We start from the raw sequence: 12,779 nt of genomic DNA on the forward strand, positions 1-12,779 counted from the left end.
ATATATATATATATATATATATATATATATATATATATATATATATATATATATATTTAATTGTGCACATTATCCGTTGTTAACGCATGCGTTATTGTAATATTTATTATAAATAATACCTGTCATGTCAATATTAAATACATATAGGCTACATACAGTCTGATGAAACTGTAATCTCAGGCCCCTTTGGCCACTGTCTTACACTTGAATCATTTCGAGAGAACTTATGTTCTCAGTTTGAACCTTTGCATTGTTGCTTGTTATGAATATTATGTAGGCTATCCCCATCATATAATATGGCAGTGAATCTCGCATTTCTCTATGGCGGTATAATTTTTGAACTGGGGCAAAGAGTCTTAGAAGAAAATTCATATTTAAATAGACTCTCTTTAGCCTCTTCCATCTTTAACAATGGGGGAATGCTCCCACCACCCCAGAGCATCCAAGCTTGTTCAGTCTAACACCGCCTATGCAGTTCCCGCGCATGAACAGGCGTTTTGAATATGATTATATTTAGCCTATATAGCCTACCAAGAGATATGTTCGGTGTTGTTCAGCATCTTACAAAAACAGAGCTGTTACATGCTCCAAACAGGTGCGCCTGATTAATGAAACACGCACATACAATACTAGAATAGAAAAAACGTGAAGCTCCACTTATCTGTTGATCATATTTGCACTTAAAACACGTTCGGTTGTGCGTCATAACGAACTACACGCGTTCTATATTGTGACGTGACGTTCAAACCGACAGTTGACGACGTTGGATACGTCATCCCACTCAAACAAGAAGAAAATTAAACCTCTGTTTTGGTATAATCTCGTTCTTGTCATTTATTCCCCTCAAGCGATGTGTGTCGGAAACTGAATATTCGCATTTGTCTTCGTTAGTGTCAGTTACTATTAGGCTTCATTTCAGTGGCGTGTTTATAATTATGCTAATAAGGCTCTATTTGCTCAAGCGTTCATCCACGATATTTACCCCGTGAGAAGCCTTGCTTCATATGGGGTTTAACTGTGTTGAACATGTCAGAGTAATGAGAATTGCTATATAGCTACAATGATTTCGTGGGCGAGGGTTGTGCGTTTTCATTTGGCTAAATGAAATCAAACCAAACAGTTGGAGAAAACGAGGTGGAATTTTCATTTTGTTCTTAATTTTAGGTTTCTGTGACAAACGGTTAAACTCTACAGAGGTTATGCGTGCCAAAAATGTGCAGTTTCAGAGGAAACTTAAAAAAGTTACTTACCACAAGTCGACCGTTATGAAAGCGCGCCAATTCTGACGAGAAATGACACTCGCGCGGCTATCCTTCTTTGATCAAATGGCATCAGTGGTGACATGTAAGTTGTTATATTATTTGAGGTATTAACTCGAGCAGCAAATAATACAAGACAGAAACACCTGGGAGGATCCAATCTGACTGTTCCTCAATAGTGATGGTCCTCTTGGGCATTGATGGATGTCAAGTGAATACACCTTATCTAGTGCATTACTGTGAGCTGAACAGTCCCATCAATTAGACGTCTAAAATATAGAGCTTTACAGTTTGTAGTGCTAAACCCAGAAGAGAATTAGCATTTTCAAGCAATTGGGTTCCCTTAGGAATTTCCAATGGGGTTTTAAAATCGTGATCTTCCTTTTCTAAGTAAAATAAGGTCTGTGGTTAATAATACTTCATACATTTTGTTATGCATAAATTATGCACAATTATACCTCAGATGTGGATTTTGAAATAATTGTGCATAATTATAATGTTTAAACCCATAATAATTAATAATAATAATAATTATATATATATATATATATATATATATATATATATACATATTCTTTTTTTTTTCAAACCCATAGGTTATTCCCGAAGACTTGTAAATTTGCATCATTACCGAATAATTGATGTGTGTGTGTGTTTTTTTTTTGGTGTTTATTATGGCTGGTTCCATACTTATTAATTGACCGTCCTGTCAATGCCAGATTACAACATCATGAACCCAATTGTTTTCATCCCTAAACTAGCTGATTATACTTGTGATGCAGCTGCCTCTGGGACAGGAACTGAATATGACTTCTAAAGGATTGCACAGAGAATTGGTTCTTCAGGATGGAATTTCTTTTCATCTTATGTATTATTCGACGAGGGGATGTGAGGATAAGAACAAGTCAGCAAATATTTACATAAACTTTTTGTCAGTTTATAGAGATTGTGCAGTCTTGCGAGTAGTCTCAATATGGCTGCGTTGGTGATGGAGATCCCAAGGTTGTTTAAATGTTTGGCTAAAATGTCGGTGAGGATGCTAATGTAATTTTTTCTTATCCGAAACGTGACAAAGGAGCACAGCAGATGAATGGTTTGTGTTAATGCCAGTACTCATTGGTAAGAGCCTACTGTGTGAACATACGCAATCCACACAATTTCACTGAAGATAAGTGCAAACCAAGATATTTGTGCATTTGTTTCATCATTAAGTTCTGCTTTAAAGGGTTCACCGGACTAAGGGGATAATATGTAGATTTCAGAGTGGAGAGATGTTTCGGCGTTAAGTCAGCTTGCTAATCCACACAGGAAAACACAGCATTAGTTTGCTAAGCGCGGTAATAAACCATGACCATAATGACGGAGGAGGATTAGCAACTGTAGTTATTGTCTGAGGTTGCAGTCGTTCAGATCTCTTGGTTTGTCCCTCTACAGTGGCTGCTTCTTTGCAATTAAAGCATGCTGTAGTCATCTTAGCCTGTGGTGTTCAGTATGAACAGCTATTATGAGGTCTGTTCAACGGGCCTAACAAACGCTGTCTCTTGATTTGTATTAACAGGTGAGCTTTTTCCCCTCGGGCTTTTCACCTGTGATCAGTTGAGCTCAGCATTTTATTAAAGTTTTCTTATTTAGTATGGAGTTGGGAATGGGTTTTTTACTCACAGATTTGCCTGCAAAGCTTGAGACACTTGCTGTGTATTAGTAATCGTATACGTGAGCGTGGTATATAGATCTCTTGCTGCGTTTAGCATAAATAGACTATTGTTGCTTTGCTTTGAAAGCCTGTTACGCACATTTTGCACTCCGCAGGTGAAGATGTCCAAGGATAAGCTTGCACAAGCTTACGATACAAAAGGCATGGAGAACATTTGAACACTATACACAAACATATACAAGGTTATTTAGACCTAAACCTGATGCTGTCTGATTGTCTGCGCTTAATGCGGCTCCATTCACATCTGCCACTATAGAGTGGCAATCCTTAACTGCTTTCAAGGGACCTATTGTGCTAATGCATTTATGAGGGATTGAGAGATACGATAGACATCTTAGAAATAATCTTATGAAGCATTAAACTATTTTCATTTGTCTTTTCCCATGTGAATGTAGTTAACAGCAGGGGTCCTTGCAAAAGCTGACAGCCTAGCGGTAGAAAGGTTCAGTGCGTATAAATGTAAAGCTAAACTTGTTGGACAGTGATTTGAAAGGAGATTTATGCTATGGTATTTTCAGTATTAAAAAGAGCTAAGCCAGGAGCGAGATTGTTTCAAGGCCTTGCAGAAAAATTACATCACAAATCCCTTATTAATAGAAAGATGAAACATATTTTGTATGCTTTACCAGGAACCAATGTTCATAGTAGCATTTTCATATCTGAGAAGTGATTTTTAAGTCTATTTTATTGTCTTGTTTTCTAGTAAAACTAGTAAATTGAAAGCGGAGAGTTGTTTTTTAGTAGCCTAAATGTCTGTTAGTTTTGAGACTTTGTAAAAGTTTAAATGATATAAACACATTTACTATTCCCAATTTTTTTTCTTTAAGTCGAACAAAAATGGCTGTCCACGTGTTTACAATTTGTATATTTTATAATTATTTTTTTTTGTCCAAAATGGTCCAAAGCAGTAAATTGTAGTTTCTAACTAAAAGCTATGAGCCTTTTTATGATAATGTTTCATCCAGACTTCCCACGCTTAAATAGGAAACATGTCAACAATGAATAAAAACTGCAACTGGGAGATTTTCATTAGGTTTTAAATTAGAGGAGGCCATTGGCTGAAATGTCAGATGGCTTCTTTAAAAGTCTGACAGTCTAAAGATGCAAAGATCTGTAAATACTATAATACGCAACAAGGCCAATTCATAAAAAATGCAGTGCTTCAGCAGCTCTCCTGGCAGGAACCGTAGCTCTGAATGTCAGGATGAGATGTTCCCTCCTCTATCAGCAAGCTTTGCTTTGAGCTACTTGTCTTTGAACTGGCCACTTATCTCCCCTTTACCTGCTTTTAGATGGACTTTCCTCCATTTGGAAAAGGTTATTTTTCTTTTTTGGTAGAAAATGTGTGTGTGTGTTTTTTTTAGGCCATTACCATTCATCAGGAGATGGCACTTACAGTAGAGTATTCTAGACAACCCTCTGTGGAAAGAGGTTCAGTGACCATCTGTATAATGTCAGTTTTGTGGACCGAGCATAAAACACAAAGCAAAATATTGATGCGCTATTCTAAGATGTTGTGAATCTCTCCCTTGTGACCATTTTTTATGGCAGACAATAAGCTTGTCTTCAAATGTGTCATAATATCTGTCGTGTTTGCTAATAGAAAAGACCACCCAATTCCCTCTGTTTTGTGCTGCTTAAACAGATTGATCTATCATTCAAAAACATTACTCACTGCCAGTAGGTTCCGATGAAATCAATTTATTAAACATAGTATTTTTTGAGTTAAGCTTAATTGATAAACATAATATAATTAATTTTACTGTTCAGTTAAAATTTTAAATTTTTTTGGTTGTGAATATGTAAACGTAATATTATCATTATGTAAATTTCATTTTCATGATTTTTACATTTTATCATTAAATATTGCTTAATATGCACAGTAAAGTAAACCATTAGTTGCGTAATTTTCCAAAAAATAAAAAATAAATTTTGTGACACTCGCACAGGGTTGTGTTTTCCATAAAATAATGCAGTTTGTTGCTTAACTAACTTATGTAATATGATGCATCAATTAACTAAAAAAATAACTAGCTAGTTTTCCCAAAACCATAATAATGGGCATAAAAACAGTGCGAAGGAAACATAGCTATAATAACATTAGCACAACCAATGGTGTAAGTTGAAGTCTCTTTGGCTGACCAATGGCAAATGGGGGAAGAGGTTACAAAACCTGTTTGAAATCTGTCATTACCTGCTGAAAATATGTAGTCTTATCTGCTTAGCTTGTCTCCTAGACCAGTCTTAGCGCTAATTTTATGATTTACCAATTTAACAGCTGGTTAGATTGAAAAACCAGTTGTACACTGGCAATGCAGATAAACAAGCCTGCACCAGCTGGTTTAAGATGTTTTATTTAGCAAGTTATTCTTTAGTGATGCTATTGGTGAAAAAAATATCCACTTCATCTTGTAAGATGCTTGATTTTCTTGGAGCATTTCAAAATGGAGCTCAATTCTGAGGGATAAGGCTTGTTAGTTACTCTTTTCTGTTTACTGTTTTATGCAGTAAACTTTTACAAGGTCAGTCCAGAGGTGCCGTTTTTTATGGAGGGAAAGGGAGAATGACGACAGAGAATGAAATGTATGATACAGAGACATGACTGCTCTTTCCGACATTTCCTGCAGTTGAACTGTTGTTCTGGTTTTTCGAGCTTCCTGAACTAAAGATTTATTGTCGAGAGGAAAATAAATCAACACTCAACACGGTTGACTAATGAATAGCGATAGGAATGATTCTGCTGCCGTTGATGAGAACTGCTTGGGAATATGTAAATGCCTTATTGGAATTTGAGCAGAAAAGCCCTTTTCCACGTCCTTTGATCTCAGGAAGGAGGGCATGGCCATTATGTTAGTCAGAGAGCTGTGACAAATGCCATGCACACACGCACAGACACACACAGAGAGATGGAGTGGACAGGGAAAAATGACAGTAAGGCAGAGGGCTAAGCACAATAGATGAACAGACTGAGAGAGATGGAGTGATTGTCAGAACCACTGAAAACAAATGGTGCCTTTAATCCGGAGGCACCGGCAGAGTGACGGGGCCCTTCTGACAGGATGGGAGAGCCAGAACCACCCCGGCAGACAGGAGAGGGTGGAAACAAAAGGATTTAATATGAAAGGGGAGGTGTGGCGGGGCAGACGTGGGACACCACCACGATGTTGAGAGTATGACAAGATAAGACTGTGCATAGGCATCAGGTTTGCATTAGTATTTTTCGGTAAGGGAAACTTCTAGCACGCTAGATCAGTGGTTCTGAACTGGTTTTGCTGAGCAACAACCTAACAAAGTACAAAAATTGGTATTTTAATAGTCATTTTCATATTGATAAATAACCCAACACAATTATTAATATGACTTAGGCTGAAAATGTTTTTATATTTTTTATTTTAGATAGTTAAGTATGCTTTCTTCGTTGGCTTTAAATGCTTTTTAGCTCACAAAACATATTATGTTTGACATTTTTTTTGCAATCGTAGGGATGCATTGTTGATGTCGTCAACAATAAATATGGAAAGCCTTTTCTCCACACTTTTAACAAGTTGATAATGAGTCCAGTTGGGTGGTATTTGACTAGCTTTTACAAATGGCACGATTCTGCAAAGGTTCATCAGCTACAAAAAAAACAAACAAAAAAGGAAAACATTTTCTTCATACTTTTAAAAATTGGCAATGAATCCAGTTGGGTCATGGTTACTTTTATTTTGTAAAATAATTTCTAGGGAGTTGCACAACCAGTCCAGATTTACCAGTGGCGGATAACCTTTTGCAAAATACCGTCAAATTTGATTAGATGTTTGATGATTTGATACCTTGATGTTAACAACAAAAATACACACTTTTAAAAGTCGGTAATTAGCCAATTTGAGTCGCTAATTAGCCTTTTGTGTTCACAACCTGTCCATGTCAGTTTGACTATTTTTCGTAAAATATCATAAAGTTTGATTATAGATACATGATGATTTAATGCTTTGACATCAACAAGCAAGCTTTCTCTACACTTGCAAAATTTGTTAGTGAGTCTTGTTAGCAGTATACAATCAGAAAGAAATAGTTTGCAACCCACTGGTGGAAAAAAACGCGCAACAGAGGATTGGTAAAGATTGTAAGAGTTAAAGTTTTATGATGCCCTTATAGAATATTAAGATGTTGAAGATATCAGTAATTTTTTCTTAATTATCTTCTTTCTTGGAAATCGCATGCAATTGGAAGTGGAAAAACGCTGTAGAACAATTTCTCCAGAATCTTTCCCAGATTGCTTTATCGCAGTATTCTTTTTACAGCCCAGAACGTTCTTGAATTTGGTTGTTGTTTTTATTTTAGTATTGAAAAGTGATGCTACGACATGAGCATGGCTGAAAGGTGGTCTGGGAGAGGATGTTTTCAGTGAGTTTGTGGGACCCGTCGGGGATGTGCGCAGAGGCCTGCTGCTCAGCAGGGCTATTAATAGAAATCTGTGGTATTTCCGAAAATAGGTTAAGCTGCCACTGCTGGCATCACTGCTCACATGCCAGCCATCCTCTGAAGACAGAAAGAGAGGGAGAGGAGGAGAAACAGATGTAGCCTACTGAGGAAGTGTCTTTGTTCTGTCGCACCCTTCTTGCATTCGGTGCACCATCAGAGCGTTTTCTGGCTGAGGACTTCCCAGCCTGCCGCAAGACACAGTGTCACCGCACCATATTTCAAATTCACAACACAATAACAGATCTAGACCTTTTTTGAGTCTTGCCATGACAAACAAGTCTTGCATATGTATTAGGAAGCTACTCTTCAGTATGCATTGCCGCCTTTTCATTTTCACAGTTGAAGTAGTCCAAAAATGTACACTATTTATACAGCTGCAAATTTTGTTTGTCATTTTTTAAATATGGAACTGTGATAAATGTTTAATGTGTAAGGCATTAATTTCCTTCAAGCACAATACAAACATAAAATTTCATTTACATTTTTTGCTGCTCTAGCTCCATGTGAGGTGACGTGCGTATAGTTTTGCTCTGGTACATTGAGGTTGAGCACATTTAAAGGTGGCTGCCTTAATTAAGGTTTACAGGTTACGCTAGCACACCGATTATATTACAAGACTCATTACAAAGTAATTAGGTGAGGGCAGAGACAATATTGTTGTCTGGACAGTGACTGAGAGAGAGTTTCGAAGGAAATCAAGCCCTAATGCATTTTTTTTTTCTCCGAAGGCGGTCAATGCATTAACTGCATTTTACATAATACATGTTAACTGCGAGTGACACTGAAACTGAGCTCTTTCATGAGAAACGCTCACTTGTTGTCATGCACGAACGCTAGCAGCACATATTTACATATGTAGAGTTTTGTTACTACAGTCAGTTTTATTAGCTTCTCTTAGCTACAACACAAAAGACGCTATACTCTATGTGCAGTTTAGTAAATTGCTTCACAATAAAATGTAAGCATTAAGAGTCCAACAATAAAGGTTGTTTTCTTAACATCTAAACTTTAAAATTGTCGCTTAACAGAAAAAAAAATAATATTTTCTAAATATTTCTAAGGTTACCCATTAATTATTGAATCTTCATGATCTCTTAAAAATCATAATGCAGATGCAAGTAAGTTTGGAGTAAAATCACAATTATAAGAGCGGCACATTGCACGCACACATTTAGATAATTAAATATTCTTTTTTAGTTACTTGATCAGTGGTATTAACTCCTCTTACCAGCAGCACTAAACCATGTAATTGCATTAATCAAAACACTTTGTACAAATTGCAATTCATTACAGTAGGGCCTTTCGCACCATGGGGACATTTTCATAGTACCAGAACTAATTGTGGAACTACCCACTTTCTGCCAAAACTGGGTTTGATTTTACTGCCTTTTTACTGCCTCCTAATCCGGAGCAGGGTCTAACCAGCACAAATGATACTAACAGTGACGTAAGTATACATTGATTGACCAGACTTCAATCTCTTAAGGGATCTGCATGATCCCTTAAATATCATAACACAATTCATTCTTGTGTTCGATTCAGTTTCAAGTGCAGTCAGATGTTGCGTAAAACTAACATGTGCTTAGAAATGGATTTTGGTAAGTAAAAGACAAAGAGGAAAATTAGTGAAGGCAAAATTATGTCATTATTTCAGCTAACCGAAACTGATAAGGCTTCTTATGCAATTTTTATAATTGAATCTGGACTGTAGGTTTACTAAACACAAAAGTGAATCTGAGTGAATCTGTGTTTCAGGGCATGATATGAATGCAGAAATACTTAAAAAATATGCATACAATGATCTAAAGTAGTGTTGCAACATATTAAGAAAGTCAAAAATTGCTATTGCGCAGTATGACAATACATGATTGAATCAGCACAGCCTTATTTTAATTTTTAATTTTTTTGAGTTACTGCAAAACAGTTTTAAGTTAAGTCCTTTGTTCTTAGAGCTAAATTGAATTGTGTCAGGAAACAGTGGGAGGTGTGAATGACGGGACTGCTCGTGAAGTTGCAAAGTGCTCAGACGAGAACGTGGAGAATCGGGGCACGGAAGCCGATTTAGTGCCAAGACCTTCGCACTTTAACAGGCACCTCTCAGTTCAGGACTTGCACACAATTATAATGGGGGGGGGGGGCAGGAACAGTGGTTTGACGGCTCTGCTTTTACTATTAAATAAAAACAGCAAATGGGGGATGTCAGGGGCGGAGGGGAGCAAGCGACACCTTCAATTCAGCTTGCTTAATTACTGCTATGCCTCTCTACCTCCTCAGGAAGCTCTACGCTATTCCTCAGACCCGCAGGCCTCATGGGTCTCTGTCTGTGTGATTGCTTATTAGCACGGGGGTTAGATGTCATTTCTGTCCTGAAAGAGAGAGGCACGTTTTTGCTGGCGGTAGCTACATTTGACTTTTGTGATTCAGGAGAAACTGTTTTCCAAGACATCTGAACGTGTGAGACCACCAGTGAAAATGCTCCTCAGTTTGAATGATTAAAAATGTAAATTGAATTTAAAGTTGGTTGCATTTTTTTAAAAAAACAATATCAGCATAACATAATAAGAAATGTAATTAAAATCAATTGATTAATGCAGAATAAATAGTGCAGAATATCTTTTATTGTATCATAATTTTTTTTAACTCCAAAATGTGAACATTTTGAAAGGTATTTATTAGTTTAATCATAATTAATTATAATATTTTAGATAAACTTTTTCGTATAAGTATTGTTTTGCATTATTTAGATATAGTATAATACTTTGCGAAATGTAATTAAAAACACTTCATCAATGCACTATAAATAGTGCACAGTATTCCTCAGTTTGTATTATTCTGTATAATTCTAATTATAATATTTTAGATAGATAAGTGTTGTTTTTGCCATTTTTAGACATGGTATAACACATTGAGATTAGATTAAAACAGTTGATTAATGCTCTCTAATTAGTGCAGAATATTTCATCTTCATTGTGCATAAGGTTTTTTTTAAGTCCCAAATGTAAAAATTACATTTATTTCAAGGCTCAATTATGAAAAAAAAGGTTTCCAATTTTCAGGTTTTTGCACCTCACTCCATTCATATTCTCATTCAGTGAAGCATTTCATCAGAAACGATTCACCTACTTATAGAAAAAGGATTATATTAGCTATAATTTTGAAGTTAAATCCATTCCCTACTAACTGTGCAGCTTCCTTTGTTAATTTTGAAATCACATTGGATCAGACAATAGAGATGGTTATCAAACAATGCGGTAGATCATTTCCACACTCCGTCCTTAGGGTGCTGCGTCAGCCTTTTCAATGCGTGATCTTTTTATGTCGAGTTTCAAATAATTTCATCATGCAGCCCAAAATTGCGCGCCTCGTATGCAACAGCAGGGCAGTAATTTGTACATGTTTGGATTCCAATTATGAATTTGTTGGTGCCTATGGGCTGCAGTCGCACTATGCATTAAAGTGAGAGCTTTAGAATTTAAATGTTTCTCTCACTATCTGTTTTTTTTTGTCACTTTTTCTCTCTCCCTCTATCCTTTTGCTTATATTAGTGGGGCAACTAATTTACTCTGGATATTCTTTGCGAATGCATTGTGAATGTATCCAGTTTGGTTCATGAGAAATTGCAAGATCAGATGTGTGGCCCAGATTGAAAAGAGCCTGTCTTGGCGGGAGGATTTGAGACATAACAAAGCTTTGATGTATTTGAAAACATTGCAGAGTTAGTGGGACTGATCCAATAATAAATATGAAAGAACACAAGTGGCTTGTTTGCTTTGTCTGACCCAGCAAGTCACTTCAAAAGGACAATGTTTTGGCCAAGTCTCATTTGTACATTAACTCTTCATGACCCCACATCACCGTCTCAGAGGCCTCATGTAGTGAATTATGATTTTAGTTATTAGTATTTGCTATTCTTTAAATTGGCATCTATTGACCTTAGCCAGCATAAATGGCTCATTTAGTTGGATGCAAATGGAAACAGGGCTGCAAGGGACTAAAGTCCAAGTTTCTATTGTTGTGTTCTTGGTTTCTGATTTAACAGCTGACAAAACACTGAAAAAAGATGGTTTGGTTTATGAAAAATACATGTAACCTAGTGAGAAAATATGACATATTGAACTGCCCGCCAGTTTATGTGTGCTTTTGCAACAAGTTTTACTATGACTAAAATCTGTAGTTGAGCAACAAAAGTTCACAGAGTTATAAGCTACTATAAAACTTATAAGGGTTAGCGTTATTTATTTAAAAAATTTTTTTGAGCTTAACCAGTGGTGTGAGCTTGGATGGGACTTTCTGGTTCTTTGACCAATAGCAGATAAATGGAGTGGGGGTGTGCGCTACTTATCGTCTACGATAATATCATAATTGTTTTAACGATGTGCGGGTATATGCAATAAACAATTAAAAACATGTCTTGAGAGTCCGAAAACATTCACTGTGTGATGAAGCCTATTAGACTATAGTATGAATGCCCTTATATTTTTTTCATACGTATGGTTTTTTTATTTGTGTTTTATATTTGTAATTTATGATGTATTTAGGCAATCATAAAGAGTGACGTTTTGTTCACTCAGAAATGAAAATTCATTAATTACTCACCCTCATTTCATTCCAAACACATACTGTAAGACAGTATTTGTTCATCTTCGGATCACAAATTAGGATATTTTTGTTGAAATCAGGGGTGACATCAGTGGGTTAAACCTTAATTTTACAATGCTATGAGAATAGCCTACTTTTTTTGTGCAAAGAAAGCTAAAATAATGACTTTATTCAACAATTGTTTTCTTGACGAAGATGAACAAAGGTCTTACAGGTTTGGCAATGAAAGGAGGGTTTACAAATTTTTTATTTTTGGGTGAACTATCCCTTTAAGAGAAGGCCTTGCCATAGCCTACTGGCGTTTTTAGTGTCATTTTTATTTATTCATGACAGGCCTAAACCAGCCAAGCTTCCAGGACAAAAAAAATTATAGTAAATTATAGTTATCAAAAAAAAAAATCCCCAAGTTTCGAGAGCAATTTTACCAATTCTGTTTGGTGACATTAGTTAAAGATATACTTGGTCTTTTGAACGTGGGTGATGAAAGAGAAGGTGACAAGGCAGAGAAAGCAAGACGACCGACTGGCTTTGTAGTAACTTTCACATTTACAAAACTGTGATCCTCACATTGCAGTTTGATTGTTGCCTGCGAGTCTGTTATATTGGGCAAATCCGAGACTTTACTTTACTGTAAAGACATCTACCAGTTTGCACTGTTAATGTCACAAAACACTAATGGGCTCAGGGATCTTCTTCCTTCTCTGTGATACCTGTGGCAGAAGGGTTATATAATCGGTGTG

The 12,779-nt window shown here is 36.3% G+C and overlaps 1 protein-coding gene across 14 annotated transcripts in view; it reads left to right on the plus strand.

The window, feature by feature from the left end:
• celf5a (cugbp, Elav-like family member 5a) overlaps nt 1-12,779 on the plus strand; it is a 199,645-nt gene that overhangs the window by 802 nt on the left and 186,064 nt on the right. The window lies entirely within an intron of this gene.

The sequence above is a fragment of the Carassius auratus genome, chromosome 22, assembly GCF_003368295.1.
Source record: "Carassius auratus strain Wakin chromosome 22, ASM336829v1, whole genome shotgun sequence".
In the NCBI taxonomy this organism is placed as follows: domain Eukaryota; kingdom Metazoa; phylum Chordata; class Actinopteri; order Cypriniformes; family Cyprinidae; genus Carassius; species Carassius auratus.